The 20,405-nt window shown below is 44.7% G+C and overlaps 2 long non-coding RNA genes across 3 annotated transcripts in view; both read left to right on the forward strand.

The window, feature by feature from the left end:
- The first annotated feature begins 531 nt into the window (after window positions 1–531).
- LOC123756008 (uncharacterized) lies at window positions 532–9,289 on the forward strand. Its single transcript, XR_011221965.1, has 2 exons — window positions 532–893; window positions 8,024–9,289. It is a non-coding gene; the product is annotated as an uncharacterized lncRNA (long non-coding RNA).
- Window positions 9,290–14,048: 4,759 nt separating this feature from the next.
- Window positions 14,049–20,405, forward strand: part of LOC123755752 (uncharacterized) — a 42,260-nt gene continuing 35,903 nt past the window's right edge. The window contains exon 1 of one of the 2 annotated variants that reach the window (XR_011221964.1): window positions 14,049–14,568. This is a non-coding gene — a long non-coding RNA (uncharacterized lncRNA). The remainder of the gene's footprint in view (window positions 14,569–20,405) is intronic. The other variant, XR_011221963.1, reaches the window with a different exon arrangement.

A 20,405-nucleotide genomic window follows, 5' to 3' on the forward strand; every position in this document is an offset into this window, starting at 1 on the left:
GGTCTTCAACACTGCCATTCCACATATTGTCACCTCCATTGTCATAACACCAGCAGCCTCCCGCACCGCTGGAACGGCCTACTAAACAACTAACCCAACACCAAACGCCCCGGTAACACCACCAAAACCAGAATGTACTAGACGCTAAACTTGAACTCCTCCCACATCCGGCTCACATCACCCCCTACACCTCCCTCTCCGTACCTATTCCCTTTGGTAATAAACGTAAATATTCTCCGGCCGCCTGCTTGCTCCCACGTTGGGCTGGAAGACCTTAGCGACCCTTGCAGGCACCGGTTAGTACATTCTTGTTGTCATCTGTTCCCTCTCATCAACAGATAACTTTATCTACCAGGAAAATCTCAACATACTGCGCCGCATGCTCAGACTCTGCCAGAAGGTGTATCACCACCAGTAATTGTAATCTTCATGAATAGAAATCTTCAGCTGCCGCCTTCCCATGTGGATGACGTAAGGTCACGCCAGTAGAAAAGGCGGACGCTTCCTCGTTCCGTTATAAGGCGACCAGGTATTTGGTGATGACGGTGAGACGACGGCAGACTTCACCAGCAGACCTGGTTAAGAGACTCGTTACACCACTACCACACCACTGTCACCACCACCTGAGACCTGCACCACCCGAGGTTACTATCGCCGGAGATCACCACCAGCTAAGGTTACAACCACCTGAGGTCACCACTACCGAGGTCACCACCAGCTGAGGTCACCACTACCCGAGGTCACCACCATCCGAGGTCACCACCAGCTGAGGTCACCACCACCTGAGGTCACCACTACCCGAGGTCACCACCATCCGAGGTCACCACCAGCTGAGGTCACCATGTTCGTGCCAGTTCTGCTGGTCACCAACCTCTTGACGCAGGTGGAGGCCGGTGAGTGGTATTAGATATATTAAATAGTAGACAGCACAATTATAAACATATTTACACTTGGCATGAGAACGGAACAGTAAATTTGTAAGTAAATTGGTGTAACGTTGGGAATTGTAGTAGCGTTCCAGACGCTTGGACGGCGTTCCAGACAACTGGACGGCGTTCCAGACACCTGGACGGTGTTCTAGACACCCGGACGGTGTTCCAGACACCTGGACGGTGTTCTACACACCCGGACGGTGTTCTAGACACCCGGACGGTGTTCTAGACACCCGGACGGTGTTCCAGACACCCGGACGGTGTTCCAGACACCCGGACGGTGTTCTAGACACCCGGACGGTGTTCTAGACACCCGGACGGTGTTCCAGACACCCGGACGGTGTTCTAGACACCCGGACGGCGTTCCAGACACCCGGACGGCGTTCCAGACACCCGGACGGCGTTCCAGACACCCGGACGGCGTTCCAGACACCCGGACGGCGTTCCAGACACCCGGACGGCGTTCCAGACACCCGGACGGCGTTCCAGACACCCGGACGGCGTTCCAGACACCCGGACGGCGTTCCAGACACCCGGACGGCGTTCCAGACACCCGGACGGCGTTCCAGACACCCGGACGGCGTTCCAGACACCCGGACGGCGTTCCAGACACCCGGACGGCGTTCCAGACACCCGGACGGCGTTCCAGACACCCGGACGGCGTTCCAGACACCCGGACGGCGTTCCAGACACCCGGACGGCGTTCCAGACACCCGGACGGCGTTCCAGACACCCGGACGGCGTTCCAGACACCCGGACGGCGTTCCAGACACCCGGACGGCGTTCCAGACACCCGGACGGCGTTCCAGACACCCGGACGGCGTTCCAGACACCCGGACGGCGTTCCAGACACCCGGACGGCGTTCCAGACACCCGGACGGCGTTCCAGACACCCGGACGGCGTTCCAGACACCCGGACGGCGTTCCAGACACCCGGACGGCGTTCCAGTCACCCGGGCGGCGTTCCAGTCACCCGGGCGGTGTTCCAGACACCCGGACGGTGTTCCAGACACCCGGACGGTGTTCCAGACACCCGGACGGTGTTCTAGACACCCGGACAGTGTTCCAGTCACCCGGGCGGTGTTCCAGACACCTGGACGGTGTTCCAGACACCCCGGACGGTGTTCCAATCTCCCGGACGGTGTTCCAGACACCCGGACGGAATTCCAGACCCCTGGACGGAGTTCCAGACACCTGGACGGAGTTCCAGATAAGTGGACGGTGTTTCAGATACCTGGACGGTGCTCCAGACATCTTAACGGTGTTCCAGACACCTGGACGGTGTTCCAGACACCTGGGCGGTGTTCCAGACACCTGGGCGGTGTTCCAGACACCTGGGCGGTGTTCCAGACACCTGGGCGGTGTTCCAGACCCCTGGGCGGTGTTCCAGACACTTGGGCGGTGTTCCAGACACCCGGACGGTGTTCTAGACACCCGGACGGTGTTCTAGAAACCCGGACAGTGTTCCGGTCACCCGGGCGGTGTTCCAGACACCTGGACGGTGTTCCAGACACCCGGACGGTGTTCCAATCTCCCGGACGGTGTTCCAGACACCCGGACGGAATTCCAGACCCCTGGACGGAGTTCCAGACACCTGGACGGAGTTCCAGATAAGTGGACGGTGTTTCAGATACCTGGACGGTGCTCCAGACATTTTAACGGTGTTCCAGACACCTGGACGGTGTTCCAGACATCTTAACGGTGTTCCAGACACCTGGACGTTGTTCCAGACACCTGGACGTTGTTCCAGACACCTGGACGGTGTTCCAGACACCTGGGCGGTGTTCCAGACACCTGGGCGGTGTTCCAGACACCTGGGCGGTGTTCCAGACACCTGGGCGGTGTTCCAGACACCCGGGCGGTGTTCTAGACACCCGGACGGTGTTCCAGACACCCGGACGGTGTTCCAGACACCCGGACGGTGTTCTAGACACCCGGACGGTGTTCTAGACACCCGGACGGTGTTCCAGACACCCGGACGGTGTTCTAGACACCCGGACGGCGTTCCAGACACCCGGACGGCGTTCCAGACACCCGGACGGCGTTCCAGACACCCGGACGGCGTTCCAGACACCCGGACGGCGTTCCAGACACCCGGACGGCGTTCCAGACACCCGGACGGCGTTCCAGACACCCGGACGGCGTTCCAGACACCCGGACGGCGTTCCAGACACCCGGACGGCGTTCCAGACACCCGGACGGCGTTCCAGACACCCGGACGGCGTTCCAGACACCCGGACGGCGTTCCAGACACCCGGACGGCGTTCCAGACACCCGGACGGCGTTCCAGACACCCGGACGGCGTTCCAGACACCCGGACGGCGTTCCAGACACCCGGACGGCGTTCCAGACACCCGGACGGCGTTCCAGACACCCGGACGGCGTTCCAGACACCCGGACGGCGTTCCAGACACCCGGACGGCGTTCCAGACACCCGGACGGCGTTCCAGACACCCGGACGGCGTTCCAGACACCCGGACGGCGTTCCAGACACCCGGACGGCGTTCCAGACACCCGGACGGCGTTCCAGACACCCGGACGGCGTTCCAGACACCCGGACGGCGTTCCAGTCACCCGGGCGGCGTTCCAGTCACCCGGGCGGTGTTCCAGACACCCGGACGGTGTTCCAGACACCCGGACGGTGTTCCAGACACCCGGACGGTGTTCTAGACACCCGGACAGTGTTCCAGTCACCCGGGCGGTGTTCCAGACACCTGGACGGTGTTCCAGACACCCCGGACGGTGTTCCAATCTCCCGGACGGTGTTCCAGACACCCGGACGGAATTCCAGACCCCTGGACGGAGTTCCAGACACCTGGACGGAGTTCCAGATAAGTGGACGGTGTTTCAGATACCTGGACGGTGCTCCAGACATCTTAACGGTGTTCCAGACACCTGGACGGTGTTCCAGACACCTGGGCGGTGTTCCAGACACCTGGGCGGTGTTCCAGACACCTGGGCGGTGTTCCAGACACCTGGGCGGTGTTCCAGACCCCTGGGCGGTGTTCCAGACACTTGGGCGGTGTTCCAGACACCCGGACGGTGTTCTAGACACCCGGACGGTGTTCTAGAAACCCGGACAGTGTTCCGGTCACCCGGGCGGTGTTCCAGACACCTGGACGGTGTTCCAGACACCCGGACGGTGTTCCAATCTCCCGGACGGTGTTCCAGACACCCGGACGGAATTCCAGACCCCTGGACGGAGTTCCAGACACCTGGACGGAGTTCCAGATAAGTGGACGGTGTTTCAGATACCTGGACGGTGCTCCAGACATTTTAACGGTGTTCCAGACACCTGGACGGTGTTCCAGACATCTTAACGGTGTTCCAGACACCTGGACGTTGTTCCAGACACCTGGACGTTGTTCCAGACACCTGGACGGTGTTCCAGACACCTGGGCGGTGTTCCAGACACCTGGGCGGTGTTCCAGACACCTGGGCGGTGTTCCAGACACCTGGGCGGTGTTCCAGACACCCGGGCGGTGTTCCAGACACCCGGGCGGTGTTCCAGACACCCGGACGGTGTTCCAGTCACCTGGACGGTGTTCCAGTCACCTGGACGGTGTTCCAGACACCTGGATGGTGTTCCGTACGCCTGGACAGTCTTACTATGAGATAAAAACAATGGTAGGCTTCATCCGACTCCATATAAATTAAAGACAATCTCAAAGTATGTTAAGCAAGCTAAAAAGTATATATGACAGATAATAAAATATTCAAATAATACAATAATGGTTTACCAGTGTATAACAAGGAATACCTTAATATTGTTTGCTAATAAAATATAGGAATAGCGAGAACAGAACTTGGGTGGCAGATGTGGGGGAATATACCAGGATTATTGATGAAGAGGAGAATTTCACAGGAACGAAAATGTGGTTACTAGAACCATGAGTTTAAAATTAAATTATATTGAAATTTATAATGAAGTACAACACAAAAGCTCTTAGCTGTATGCAAGGTTCCTATACTGGATTGTAAGTCCACTTCTCGGTGACCTTGATAGTGGAAATGAGCTGCAGCAGGTAGAGTCCTTAAGGCTTATCTGACTCATAAATTGCAGAACACAATTTACCTTCGGGTACACCCACACATTTGACTCGTAAATGTAAACAAGGATATGATAAAACAGCTCTAGGACTGCAAGCACTGGTAAGGTTCATGTCTGGGATATGAACTATTCATTCTCTAGCCTAGTCCTAGAAACATCTGAGCTGTTGCATACATGGAATAATTATACAAGGTATATGTAAATTTGCATACAAAAATTATTATATGCAATAAAATAAACAAACTTGATAAATTAAGATAATGGCAGTTAAATGTATGATATATTATAGTAAAGAATTATATACACATTATGTAAATATTCAGCTATATAAGCTCAGTTACTGCATGAGTAGGTCAGAACTTACTCATAATGAGGCGTTGCCTCGCTGCCTAACGACTCGCAATTTATATGGATGTATTAGTGTTATAAAGCATGCTAATTGGCCAATCTACGCTCTAAAACAATTAATAACTTATCCTGAATTGAAAGCCAGAGCCTATCTGACAGTAGCCAGATGATGTCCCTCTTGCTGAAACCAGAGACCAGGTATTTTAATGATGAAATGACAGGTTGATGATGTTGATTTGATGTCACAGTTTGGGTGTAAATGATTCTAGTTGCATGCTCAGATATGAAGTGCACGTTGATGCGTCTCACTTGGTAGATGAGGCAGTGGTGGGCTCTCTAGATCACTAGCCGGTGGACCTCCACACTCTTGTTTTTGGATACATGTACCAGGAATTCCTTCCTTTTTACAGTTCAGACACTCTCCCAGTATTTAGGGAGAGTGTCTAGGCTATCACTGAAGGCTATCACTGAAGATTATGATAGGTTTGTGTGTAATTATCTTGCTGAAAAAAAAGAGTCTCCAGCCCCACACACGAGATGGCAATCACCCCGCAATTTCCTACCTCTGCCCCCGCAGACAGGAAATCATCAAGGCCCAGGTTGAAGCGAAAAGAAACAACTCGTCTACCTCCTCGACCCCAAGCGTTCAACTCACCACCTTAGCTCTCACTAGTCGACCAGAAGACTTTCCGGTCCTACCAACATGTAGCTCCTCCCAGCAGGCGACACAGCCTTCTCATTGGGAACCCAAGGTCCCCAAGGTCCCACAGTCTCCTTCACAGCCACCTGCATCACGTGCAGGCATTATCCCTGGTCTTCTTAAACTAGCGGAAAGGCTTGCAAGACCAGACAACCAGCGCTTTGTCAGTGAACTAAACGCATTACACATAGACAATGGCCTGGCCCCCATCATAGCCACTAGCGTAAATCTCACTGCCTCGTCTACCACTCCGGAGACTACCACCAGGACGACCAAGTCGTCAACTTCAACACCGATTCCAGAACCGCCCATGACCCGGGCGACACAAACAGAGGTAATTCCTTCTCCAGCTCCCAACACTCCTACCACCACTATCTCAGCAGCCGCGCTAGCAGACGTGCTGTCTACAAACGATAACAGTACCACCAGCGCTCCTGAAATAGCTACAACCACCAATCAACGACACCTAAGCCTACCTAAGGCTGCGAGGCGAAAGACAAAAACGCCCACTACGGAGGTTACAGACTCCTCAGACGAGGAAATCATAGTAGGAGCTCCACAGCCGAATCACAAATACGACACGGTTCATGACTTCCTCATGGAGGCCACGTCACCAAACTCTAACGACAGCACTGCTCAGCCAAAGCCGCAAGCAAAGAAAAAACGGAAAACCTAGAGGTCTACACTAACCCAACCAGCTCCATAACTGGTATAGCCAGCCCTCCTGGCTGAAAACCATCATGAAGACCCCCCATCCATCGCCACATCTCTAGTATCAGCCACTGATACAGATAATGGCTCCAAAAAGCCTCCACTTACGGGCTCACCATAGCCCGTGCTACTGGAACTTATTGTTCTGAGTAGCGAATCTTAAACAACAACAACATTAAGCTCTATTCAGTTAAAGTTGTGTGTATGTGTGTAAACTAAAGTCTTTGAAAATGTAATATGTTTTACGAAACGCGCTCAAGTGTCGCGTCAGACTAGAAATAAAAATGAATTTTGGAGAATTGATTTTTGAATTACCATCAACAGTGAAAAGAAACGTAAGAAAGATAGAGAAAATTCGTGTTAGAATTATTAATCTTACTTTTTCGGTCATATTATATATATATATATATATATATATATATATATATATATATATATATATATATATATATATATATATATATATATATATATATATAATATATATATATATATATATATATATATATATATATATAAATATATATATATATATATATATATATATAAATATATATATATATATATATATATATATATATATATATATATATATATATATATATATATATATATATATATATATATATATATATATATATATATATATATATATATATATTATTTTATTAAATATGACCGAAAAAGTAAGATTAATAATTCTAACACGAATTTTCTCAATCTTTCGTACATTATGCTTCACTGTTGGAGGTAAATCAAAAATCACTTCTCCAAAATTCATTTTTATTTCTAGTCTGACGCGACACGGGCGCGTTTCGTAAAACTTATTACATTTTCAAAGACTTCACAAATACACAACTGATTGTGTATTTGTGAAGTCTTTGAAAATGTAATAAGTTTTACGAAACGCGCCCGTGTCGCGTCAGACTAGAAATAAAAATGAATTTTGGAGAAGTGATTTTTGATTTACCTCCAACAGTGAAGCATAATGTACGAAAGATTGAGAAAATTCGTGTTAGAATTATTAATCTTACTTTTTCGGTCATATTTAATAAAATATGTCTACAGGAAAGACTGCTACCAAAATATACTAATATATATATTATTAAATATGACCGAAAAAGTAAGATTAATAATTCTAACACGAATTTTCTCAATCCTTCGTACATTTCTTTTCACTGTTGGAGGTAATTCAAAAATCAATTCTCCAAAATTCATGAACTTGAAATGAACTTGAAACCGGCCATATACTGCAGGTATGTTGACGACATTTTTACACAGGTACCTGATGTCAGACATCTGCAGGAGCTGAAGGAGGCATTTGAGCAGAGTTCCGTGCTGCGTTTCACTTACGAGATGGAAAAGGATGGGAAGCTGCCCTTTCTAGATGTAACAGTCATGGAAAAGAGTGGAGGTTTCCACACTGCAGTCTACACTAAGGAAACGAACATAGAAATGTGCCTAAATGCCAACAGCGACTGCCCAGACAGGTACAAGAGGAGTGTTGTTAACGCATATGTCGACCGTGCTCTCAGCCACAGCTCAGAATGGAAGCAAGTCGACGAAGAACTCTGTAGGGTAAGGCAGGTCCTAGTCAACAACGGCTTCTCCAATGGTTTCGTCGAAGACATCATAAGAAGGAAAGTGAAACGCCATGCAACCTCTGAAGAGACAACTAACACAACACCTATACCACATCATAAGAAGGAAAGTGAAACGCCATGCAACCTCTGAAGAGACAACTAACACAACACCTATAGCCCCTATTAGACTATTTTACAGGAACTTCTTTTCCACAGCTCATAAAACGGAGGAAAGGGTCCTGAAAGATATTGTTAATAGAAACATTATCCCTACAGACAAAAATCAGAGGATACAACTGACGATTTACTATAAAACCAGAAAAACGGCCAGCCTACTCATGAGAAACTCTCCAGACACAAAACAGAACGCTTTAAAAGAGACCAACGTCGTCTATGCCTTCAAATGCCCACTTGGAGACTGTAAGCTCAAAAAAACCCAGTATATAGGCAAGACAACAACATCTCTTTCTAGGCGTTTAACGATGCATAAGCAACAGGGCTCCATTAAGGAACATATAATCTCTTCCCACAACCAAACCATCGCCAGAGAAATCCTAGTAAACAACACAGAAATCATCGATAGATACAGCGATAGCAGACGGCTTGACGTTTGCGAGGCACTGCACATTAAGAAGTCAACACCAGCAATCAACAGCCAATTAATGCACAACTATATTCTACCCACCTCAAGACTCCGCTCCAATATAGAAGCATCAAGAAATATGGACCAATAGGCTTTCTACAATCACTTCCATTTCAATACCCATTGTTTCGTGTTCTATCTTGTGTTGATGAAATTAATACCCTATTAAATACCACCTCACTCAAATGTAGATATAAACAAATCGGAGATATGTAAGTTCTATTCAGTTGTGTATGTGTAAAGTCTTTGAAAATGTAATAAGTTTTACGAAACGCGCTCAAGTGTCGCGTCAGACTAGAAATAAAAATGAATTTTGGAGAATTGATTTTCGAATTACCTCCAACAGTGAAAAGAAATGTACGAAGGATTGAGAAAATTCGTGTTAGAATTATTAATCTTACTTTTTCGGTCATATTTGATAATTTATATCTACAGGAAAGACTGCTACCAATATATATATATATATATATATATATATATATATATATATATATATATATATATATATATATATATATATATATATATATATATATATATATGCATATTATATATTATTTATATATATATATATATATATATATATATATATATATATATATATATATATATATATATATATATATATATATATATATATATATATATATATATATATATATATATATATATATATATATATATGACAATGTCAGACCACGGAGGAAAATGAAACAGGAAATTTCCTTAAGTACTTTCGTATATTAAATACATCTTCAGAAGGTATGTTCTCTGAAGATGTATTTAATATACGAAAGTACTTAAGGAAATTTCCTGTTTCATTTTCCTCCGTGGTCTGACATTGTCACATTCTTAATCACGTGTTTATTTTCGTGATATACACACACACACACACACACACACACACACACACATATATATATATATATATATATATATATATATATATATATATATATATATATATATATATATATATATTTATATATATATATATGCATATTATATATTATATATATATATATAATATACATATATATATTTAAATATATATATATATATATATATATATATATATATATATATATATATATATATATATATATATATATATATATATATTCAGGCTTGTTCGCATATATATATATATATATATATATATATATATATATATATGTATATATATATATAAATATATAAATAATAGGGAAGGGAATACCACGTCTGGCTGGAAGAAGGGGGGACCCATAGCCTCGGAGGAAACCACACAGGCTTGTTCGCATATATATATATATATATATATATATGTATATATATATATAAATATATAAATAATAGGGAAGGGAAACCATTCAGGCTTGTTCGCATATATATATATATATATATATATATATATATATGTATATATATATATAAATATATAAATAATAGGGAAGGGAATACCACGTCTGGCTGGAAGAAGGGGGGACCCATAGCCTCGGAGGAAACCACACATAACGCATTGGAGGGAATGTAGGTCCCCCTCCAATACAGTTTCTGTGTGCTTTTCTCCTACCACCCCCTTCCTTTTTTTTTTTTTTTTTTTTTTTTTTTTTTTTTTTTTTTTTGGCTTTATTGTGTATATAAAGTTTACAAAACATACAAGACAAATGCCTAAAGGTTATGGATCTCTTGAAGCTCCTCCGCTTCCGGACAGGAACCGAGGACGCAGCAAGCATTTCCCCTCTGGATCGCCACACTGAGGCGATATATATATCGTATATATATATATATATATATATATATATATATATATATATATATATATATATATATATATATATATATATATATATGTATATATATATATATATATATATATATATATATATATATATATATATATATATATATATATATATATATATATATATATAAAGTTGTGAGGGATACCACCTCTGATGCAAATGTGGGGACTCATAGCCACGGAGAAGAAAATAAGGAGTATTCAGAGAAGACCTTGTGGATTCTCACTGATCACTAATATTTTCTGCCCCTACCACCCCCATTCTTTTGTATATACATGTATATTTGTATAATTTAAACTTTGTTACAAAACAGGAGTTGCATATAGGTACAAAGATGATTATCATAAGTTGTCGAGTTCCTCCAGCTCATCAGTTGGCGGGCAGGAACCCTGAATGCAGTGTGCATTTCCCCTCTCTATCGCCACGCTAAGACGCTGGAAAAGGAAGCTGGCAGCTCTATTGTCCCTTGTTGTTTCAATGAGCCTAGAGCCCAGTTCCTTCAAAAAACTGGTAGTACTTTTACCACAGGCGCCGAGTGTCTCAGAAGCAATGCGGACAAAATCCTACCTAATCTCGGCACCCAGCTGAAATTATAACCCATCTCAGAAATATTATCAATTCCTTTAGGGAAATAAATAACTCCGTTGTGTTCACATCAGTGAAACCTCGCCAATCGAGGAATAATAATTGTTGGAGAGTGAGTCCTGAGTATTATCAACGTGCAGCAAAATATATTCATTTTCGGCTGAGAAAAATAGTGAGGTTGGACGCCACCTACATTCACTGTACTGCCAGACCATATCGTGAGAACTTGGCTCCAGACGGAGTACACCTGTCACGGGAGTCTAGGTCACATGTGGTCGATAAATTAATTAATGCCATTAATCACCACTGGAGGTTGTGGCTAGCAAGCCAACATTTACTGTACATATTTAAATTTCTTATACATGTATTTCTTATAAGTGTATATTCAATATATATATCAAAACTACAAAATCCCCAAAACACAGCACTGAGATATATCAACCTTATTGCACATCATTTATTGTATTTTATGCAACCCAAAGGGGTAGGATTTTTAGACTGCAATTGTACTAAGGTGGAGCTGGTCGGCCGAGCGGACAGCACGCGGGACTTGTGATCCTGTGGTCCTGGATTCGATCCCAGGCGCCGGCGAGAAACAATGGGCAGAGTTTCTTTCACCCTATGCCCCTGTTACCTAGCAGTAAAATAGGTACCTGGGTGTTAGTCAGCTGTCACGGGCTGCTTCCTGGGGGTGGAGGCCTGGTCGAGGACCGGGCCGCGGGGACACTACAGCCCCGAAATCATCTCAAGATAACCTCAAGAAGAAGGTGTGTACAACTCTAGCCTAAACTATTTAGCTACTTTATTAGGTAGGATTGATAACAAAAATAAAAAAGGACGTCTGGTTAAGAACCGGACCGCGGGGACGCTAAGCCCCAAATCATCTCAAGATTACCACGTGTGAGCAAAGATATATTTGAAGTTGCCAGTGTTCGGACACTTGTAAGTTACCACAACATCGTCGGTTTTCAGATAAACATTCGATTGGTCAGTTCTGCAACTGACCCGGCAGCGATACTAGCTAAACTATACGATGAACCCGAACAAAATCCCCAATAACTTTACAAGAATAGTTTTCTGAATCATATAAAGGGTCTTCAAAAAGAGTTCCCCAAACCTTCGTAACACAACCATTGAAGAAGAAATACATGAAGCTTAGTGAATGTAGGTCTTGATCACTGAAGGTTGTGCACGGATCCTTGACTGCTGGATCCTGTTCACCCAGTGAGATGATGTTCTAGGATAACCTAACATGATAATGATAATGCTCAAGAGGAGCTGTGGGAAGACAGAGTTCCGGGTCTGCTAAAGTCACATATCATAGTTCCCTCTACCCTCCAGCTGTGTAAAAAAATAGGAAACACAAATTCCTAACCTAAAATCTATCTATCTAAAATCAGATATTATGTTCCAGACTCTGCTCTTCTCTCATTATACTACACGCTAATCTATCCCTAACTTACATACGGTATCTGTGCATGGGGTTCAACCGCTGCAAACTACCTCAAGCCCATCATCGCGCCTGACAGCTGAATGGACAGCGCTTCGGATTTGTAGTCCTGAAGTTCCGGGTTTGATCCCCGATGGAGGTGGAGACAAATGGGCAAAATGTTTCTTTCACCCCTGATGCCCCTGTTACCTAGCAGTAAATAGGTACCTGGGAGTTAGACAGCTTCTACGGGCTGCTTCCTGGGGTGTGTAACAAAAAGGAGGCCTGGTCGAGGACCGGGCCGCGGGGACGCTAAGCCCCGAAATCATCTCAAGATAACCTCAAGATAACCCAGCAAAAATCTGCTATCAGAACAAGAACAAATTCTGTTTTCAGACAACACTCAGCCCCCCTGTTTAAATCCCAAGACATGCTAAACTTAAACTCACTCCACACATTCTCTTTTGCCATTTACATGTACAAAACCTTGTTCCTAAATGCAAATCCTGATCTGAAATTCTTCCTTGACAGATGTAATAGAACTCGTAATCACCATACCAGAAATTAATATCTCCTTGATATCCCTAGTCAAACTAAATCTGTGTAAACACTCTATGCAAATAAAGGGATCTAGTCCATGAAACTCACTCCCTAAGGAATTAAAAAGCTGTCCAACCTATGCCTTATTCAAAAGTAAAACCAAAAAATACCTGATTTCATCCTAATAGTTTCCTAACTAGTGCTTCAAACTCGCACTGTATCTTGTACTACCCCACATTCCTCATATATGTGTGCCTAAGCCATCCAACTTCACCATTGTAATCACTGCTATCATCTTATATCGTAATTATGTTAAACGCAAATGTATCTAGAAATAATCCTCAAATTATGCTACAATGTATCTGTTGATAATCCTCAAATTTTACTATAATGTACCTATTAATTGTCTTCAAATTATCTTACAATGTACCGGTTAATATGCTTCTAATTATGCTACAAATTACCTACTGAAAATTATCTGTTAGAAAAAGGACTTGCTCAAAACGCTATGCGTGTTACTGCCTTTACAAGAATGTAAAAACATCAATGCTATGTTTTTTGATAAGCCCAGTGTACCTTCTTGTATATAAATAAATAAATAAATAAATGAATAAACCTAACTACCTGGGAACTACATTGTTAGATTTTGTAATGAAACTTCTTTTAATAAATTTAAACATGTTTAAAGCATCAAATCAATGGCAGCAAGAGTTGTAAGGAAGAGTTTGCAAACGAAGTCTTGGAAGTTAAAAAAAAATGAGAACCCAGTAACGATGCGAGAATTGTAATAATATTTTCCCACAAAACCAGATAAAATGAGGTGGACAATATATATTTCTTGTGAGACGTAAGCAACAGTCTGCGAAGTTGTAATCTGGAAGGTGAGAAACCCCAGCTGACGAATTACCAGGCAGCAGCGGGCGATACAATTGCCCAGGCAGCAACGGTGCTACAAGTTCCCAGGCAGCAGAGGGTAACGCAAGCTCACGACTGCAGCAAACAACAGAACAGGCTCTCACGTCCAGTCAAACAACGACCAGCCAATACCAGGAGACAAAGGTACCGCTACCAGAGTGTCCTACAGACCTCAACACTCCTGACACTACACCAGCGACACCTGTCAGACGTCACCTCCAACTGAGGCCTTCCTAGAGCGGCGACCACTGTCAGCGGAAACTTTCTGATGATACCACCGCCTGAGACTATCATGTTTGTGTCAGCACTGCTGGTCAGCAGCCTCCTGACACTGGTGGTTCCCGGTAAGTGTGTCACTGTAAGGTACAGCTGTTAGTGTCAGCAGCTTCCTGACACTGGTGGTTCCCGGTAAGTGTGTCACTGTAAGGTACAGTTGTTAGTGTCAGCAGCTTCCTGACACTGGTGGTTCCCAGTGTGTCACTGTAAGGTACAGTTGTTAGTGCCAGCAGCTTCCTGACACTGGTGGTTCCCGGTGAGTGTGTCACTGTAAGGTACAGTTGTTAGTGCCAGCAGCTTCCTGACACTGGTGGTTCCCAGTGTGTCACTGTAAGGTACAGTTGTTAGTGCCAGCAGCTTCCTGACACTGGTGGTTCCCAGTGTGTCACTGTAAGGTACAGTTGTTAGTGTCAGCAGCCTCCTGACAGTGGTGGTTCCCAGTGTGTCACTGTAAGGTACAGTTGTTAGTGTCAGCAGCCTCCTGACACTGGTGGTTCCCAGTGTGTCACTGTAAGGTACAGTTGTTAGTGCCAGCAGCTTCCTGACACTGGTGGTTCCCAGTGTGTCACTGTAAGGTACAGTTGTTAGTGTCAGCAGCTTCCTGACACTGGTGGTTCCCAGTGTGTCACTGTAAGGTACAGTTGTTAGTGTCAGCAGCCTCCTGACACTGGTGGTTCCCAGTGAGTGTGTCACTGTAAGGTACAGTTGTTAGTGCCAGCAGCTTCCTGACACTGGTGGTTCCCGGTGAGTGTGTCACTGTAAGGTACAGTTGTTAGTGCCAGCAGCTTTCTGACACTGGTGGTTCCCAGTGAGTGTGTCACTGTAAGGTACAGTTGTTAGTGCCAGCAGCTTCCTGACACTGGTGGTTCCCAGTGAGTGTGTCACTGTAAGGTACAGTGCACAACACTTGAAGTCGTCATGTATGTGACAGTGATGCTGATTGCATATGACAAACCAAATAAAATTTTCAGCCGTCAATGGTTGTACATTTATAACTTCCGTAGGTTAATTTTCTCAAAATTTTTGGTTGTTGGAAAATTTGGCTGTTTGGCTTAACTTTGGTTGATTTTTTTTCTATTCGGAAAAATACTTTCCCTAATCAAGCAGTAAAATATCAAGAAAAACGTATGAAATTATATTGTTCAGTAAATTAACGTGTATACATTTAAAAGTAGATTAGAAAAGTAATTCTCTTGTAATCCGCGCTGAATATACCACTATACAAGCTTTCCATAAACAAACAGCCTAGTTTGGATCTAAAGGCCTGTTTGAATGTAATATGTTGGATTCACTCCCGATTTAATGTATTGCCTAACGGAAGTGCCTCTGAACCTTCCCAAGCTGTGTCGGGACAGGGGCAGTCAGGGGCTCGACGTCGCCCCCTGACGTTGTAAGGGGTACGACGACATCAGGTAGCGGTGGTATTTTTGGTGGGGTCGCCTGGATGAGGTGCAGAGGTCGTTAATTTATGGCGTTTGTTGTTGCTGGGTCGGTGGCTGCTGCTGGAGGTGTGTGGTGGCTGGTGCAGGGGTCGGTGGTTGCTGCTGGAGGTGTGTGGTGGCTGGTGCAGGGGTCGGTGGTTGCTGCTGGAGGTGTGTGGTGGCTGCTGCTGGAGGTGTGTGGTGGCTGGTGCAGGGGTCGGTGGTTGCTGCTGGAGGTGTGTGGTGGCTGCTGCTGGAGGTGTGTGGTGGCTGGTGCAGGGGTCGGTGGTTGCTGCTGGAGGTGTGTGGTGGCTGCTGCTGGAGGTGTGTGGTGGCTGGTGCAGGGGTCGGTGGTTGCTGCTGGAGGTAATTACCTAAGTGTAGTTACAGGATGAGAGCTACGCTCGTGGTGTCCCGTCTTCCCAGCACTCTTTGTCATATAACGCTTTGAAACTACTGACGGTCTTGGCCTCCACCACCTTCTCACCTAACTTGTTCCAACCGTCTACCACTCTGTTTGCGAAAGTGAATTTTCTTATATTTCTTCGGCATCTGTGTTTAGCTAGTTTATATCTATGACCTCTTGTTCTTAAAGTTCCAGGTCTCAGGAAATCTTCCTTATCGATTTTATCAATTCCTGTTACTATTTTGTATGTAGTGATCATATCACCTCTTTTTCTTCTGTCTTCCAGTTTTGGCATATTTAATGCCTCTAACCTCTCTTCGTAGCTCTTGCCTTTCAGTTCTGGGAGCCACTTAGTAGCATGTCTTTGCACCTTTTCCAGTTTGTTGATGTGCTTCTTAAGATATGGGCACCACACAACCGCTGCATATTCTAGCGTTGGCCTAACAAAAGTCGTGAACAATTTCTTTAGTATATCGCCATCCATGTATTTAAAAGCAATTCTGAAGTTAGAAAGCGTGGGATAGGCTCCTCGCACAATATTCTTTATGTGGTCCTCAGGTGATAGTTTTCTATCTAGAACCACCCCTAGATCTCTTTCTTATCAGAATTCTTTAAAGATTTCTCACATAATATATAGGTTGTGTGAGGTCTATGTTCTCCTATTCCACATTCCATAACATGGCATTTATTAACATTAAATTCCATTTGCCAAGTGGTGCTCCATATACTTATTTTATACAGGTCATCTTGAAGAGCATGACAATCATCTAAGTTTCTTATCCTTCCTATTATCTTAGCATCATCAGCAAACATGTTCATATAATTCTGTATACCAACTGGTAGATCATTTATGTAGACAATAAACATCACTGGTGCAAGAACTGAATCCTGTGGTACTCCACTTGTGACATTTCTCCAGTCCGACACATTGAATCTGATCACTGCCCTCATTTTTCTATCAGTCAGAAAATTTTTCATCCATGTTAGAAGCTTACCTGTCACCCCTCCAATATTTTCCAGTTACCAGAACAACCTCTTATGTGGAACTCTGTCGAAAGCCTTTTTTAGGTCCAGATAGATGCAGTCAACCTAACCATCTTTCCTGTAATATCTCTGTTGCTCGATCATAGAAACTGAGTAAATTCGATACATAGGATCTTCCAGATCGAAAACCATACTGTCTGTCTGATATTATATCATTTCTCTCCAGGTGTTCTACCCATTTAGTTTTAATTATTTTTCCAATATTTTGACTATTACACTTGTCAATGATACCGGTCTATAATTAAGGGGGTCTTTCCTGCTTCCACTTTTGTAGATTGGAACTATGTTAGCCTTTTTCCACACATCAGCTACAACTCCTGTAAACAGGGATGCCTGAAAAATCAGTTGAAGAGGAATGCTGAGCTCAGGTGCACATTCTCTCAGAACCCATGGTGAAACTCCATCTGGACCAACTGCTTTGTTCTTATTTAGCTCCTTGAGCATTTTTTCCACTTCGTCTCTAGACACCTCTATGTGCTCTATGTTGTTCTCTGGAATTCTTATTGTATCTGGTTCCCTGAAGATTTCATTTTGTACAAACACACTTTGGAACTTTTCGTTTAATGTTTCACACGTTTCCTTTTCATTTTCCGTGAATCTATTTCCCATTTTCAACCTCTGAATATTATCTTTTACCTGCAATTTGTTGTTTATGAATTTATAGAATAGACCTGGTTCTGTTTTACATTTGTCTGCAATCCCTTTTTCAAAATTTCTTTCTGCCTCTCTCCTCACTGCCGTGTAGTTGTTTCTCGCATCTTTGTATCGCTGGTGTGTTTGGGGGTTTAGCCTCCAAACATACCAGCGATACGAAGATGCGAGTTGTGTGCAGCAACCGACCATACATAGATGCGGAGGTGTGTGGTGGCTGGTGCAGGGTCAGTGGCTGTTGCAGGGGTCGGTGGCTGTTGCAGGGGTCGGTGGCTGCTGCTGGAGGTGTGTGGTGGCTGGTACAGGGGTCGGTGGCTGCTGCTGGAGGTGTGTGGTGGCTGGTGCAGGGGTCGGTGGCTGCTGCTGGAGGTGTGTGGTGGCTGGTGCAGGGGTCGGTGGCTGCTGCTGGAGGTGTGTGGTGGCTGGTGCAGGGGTCGGTGGTTGCTGCTAGAGGTGTGTGGTGGCTGGTGCAGGGGTCGGTGGCTGCTGCTGGAGGTGTGTGGTGGCTGGTGCAGGGGTCGGTAATGATGCTTGTATAATTATTGGGCAGGAATGCCGTTGCTGCTGCTGCTGATGCTGCTGTTGTTGGAAGTGGGTTGGGTAGCACTGTGGATATCTGTTGAGGCTGTAGAAAGTCAATTGGTACTGTCATCTTGGCCAGCCCATTTGCTGCCAGCAGCCTGTTGAGGGTGGAAACGTATCTGGTGTTGTCGGAGCCTGTCAGTTTCTCGGCAAAGTGAATAAGAACGGGAGTGCTGGAGACCGAGGCTGCTGATTGGTTGGGTGATAAGGGGTAGGGCGGAGCAGTTGTCGCCTGTGTGCTGGGTCCCCATGGAAGGAGGGGGGCTGGGCTAGTGCGGACGTCGGTGTAGCAGTTAAAGCTGGTAGCGCTGGGAATGCAGTGGTCTGTATGTTGAACCTCATGACCTGTATGAACGTCGTAGTACCATCGGAGGTTATTCTGGTGGCTGATTACTTCTGAATTTCCTATTGTCTGGTTGTGCAGTCCAGGAAGACGGCGGTGTGTGATCGTCCACAGATGATGCACAGCTGCCACATCCTTCTTCCCCCCACTCCGTTCTTTAGAAACTCTTTGGACATAGAAGCAAACCACATCTGGGTGAGCAACTGACAAGACTTGTAGTTGTGCCCTTATGAACAGACTGCAATTTCCTTCGGTCAAGTCGCAATTTCGGGTGAAATGGTCATATTTGTAGCACTTATAGCACTGTCGTCGCTCGAGGTGACGTTCTTGCTTGATGGTATCTGGAGTGATTGAGATGTCAAGGCATCTAAACCCGTTTTCCGCAGCTTGGGTTACTGCTGCAGTTGCAGTGAATGTCACCTTCAGGGGTCAGGCGTAGGTTCTTGATGAACTTCGTTTTAACCGCTGTCAGGGTCGGGTTCTGGTCGTTGATGCTCTTTAGATTGACGATGGTATCCTGGATAGAGATGAAGATGCTGGTACGCTTGACGAAAATGTTTCTATCCGCCAGAAAGCGTCAGAAAGGGATGAGAATCAGATCCATGTTTCAAGGGGCTTCCTGGTGTTCAGGGGCAAATAGGTGCTTCAGAGCCTTCTCGCTTGTGTAGAGAAGTTCGACGCCGAGTTGGAACTGAACCTTGATCCAGTGACTCATGGTAGTGTGAGTACACAGGTACCACGGGTGAGTGTTGAGGACACAGGTAAACTCATCCGCTATCCCGTCAATGGGACGCAGTAGTGATGGAAGACATATGCCTCTGCCTATCTAGTGATGTATGCCTTATATATCGGTCACTAATCTTCCTAAGATTAACCTTTTAGTTAGACAAAGTTAGTTTAACTGCTGAAAGACAATTGTTATTCATGTCGATGAGAGTCTAAAGTACATTTTTAAAAATAATAATTGTGTCAGTAGTTTGAGGCGTTCATAACTGGTCTATGACGCTGCCATATTTCCATGATTCATCTTGGAAAATTGGGTGAGTCAAGCCCTGAGCATTTGGCCTACAACCTTGGGTTGGTAAACGAAAAAAAGCAGATATTTTCTTATAGATATAGATTATGACATTCAATGCAATATATTGCGTTGAATGTCATAATTTAACTTTTTTAGGCAAAAAACATTGTGTATGGGAGCACGAAAGGATGAGTTGTGCTTTGTCAGTTTCTTGAGGTTTAGTCATTATATTACGGAAATTATAAATAAGAAATTATAATTATTCTTATGCTCACATTCATGAGAATAAGAAATAGTGGTGTTGAGAAACGCTCAGATTAGAACTGATTTAATTTTGTAGATGACATATCGCCTGTAAGAACTTTGCCCATAAAAATGTCTCATCTCATATTGTTGTAAGCACATTGTGCTTAAAAAAGCACAATGTGCTTACACAGTGT

The sequence above is a fragment of the Procambarus clarkii genome, chromosome 43 (genome assembly GCF_040958095.1).
Source record: "Procambarus clarkii isolate CNS0578487 chromosome 43, FALCON_Pclarkii_2.0, whole genome shotgun sequence".
NCBI lineage: Eukaryota > Metazoa > Arthropoda > Malacostraca > Decapoda > Cambaridae > Procambarus > Procambarus clarkii.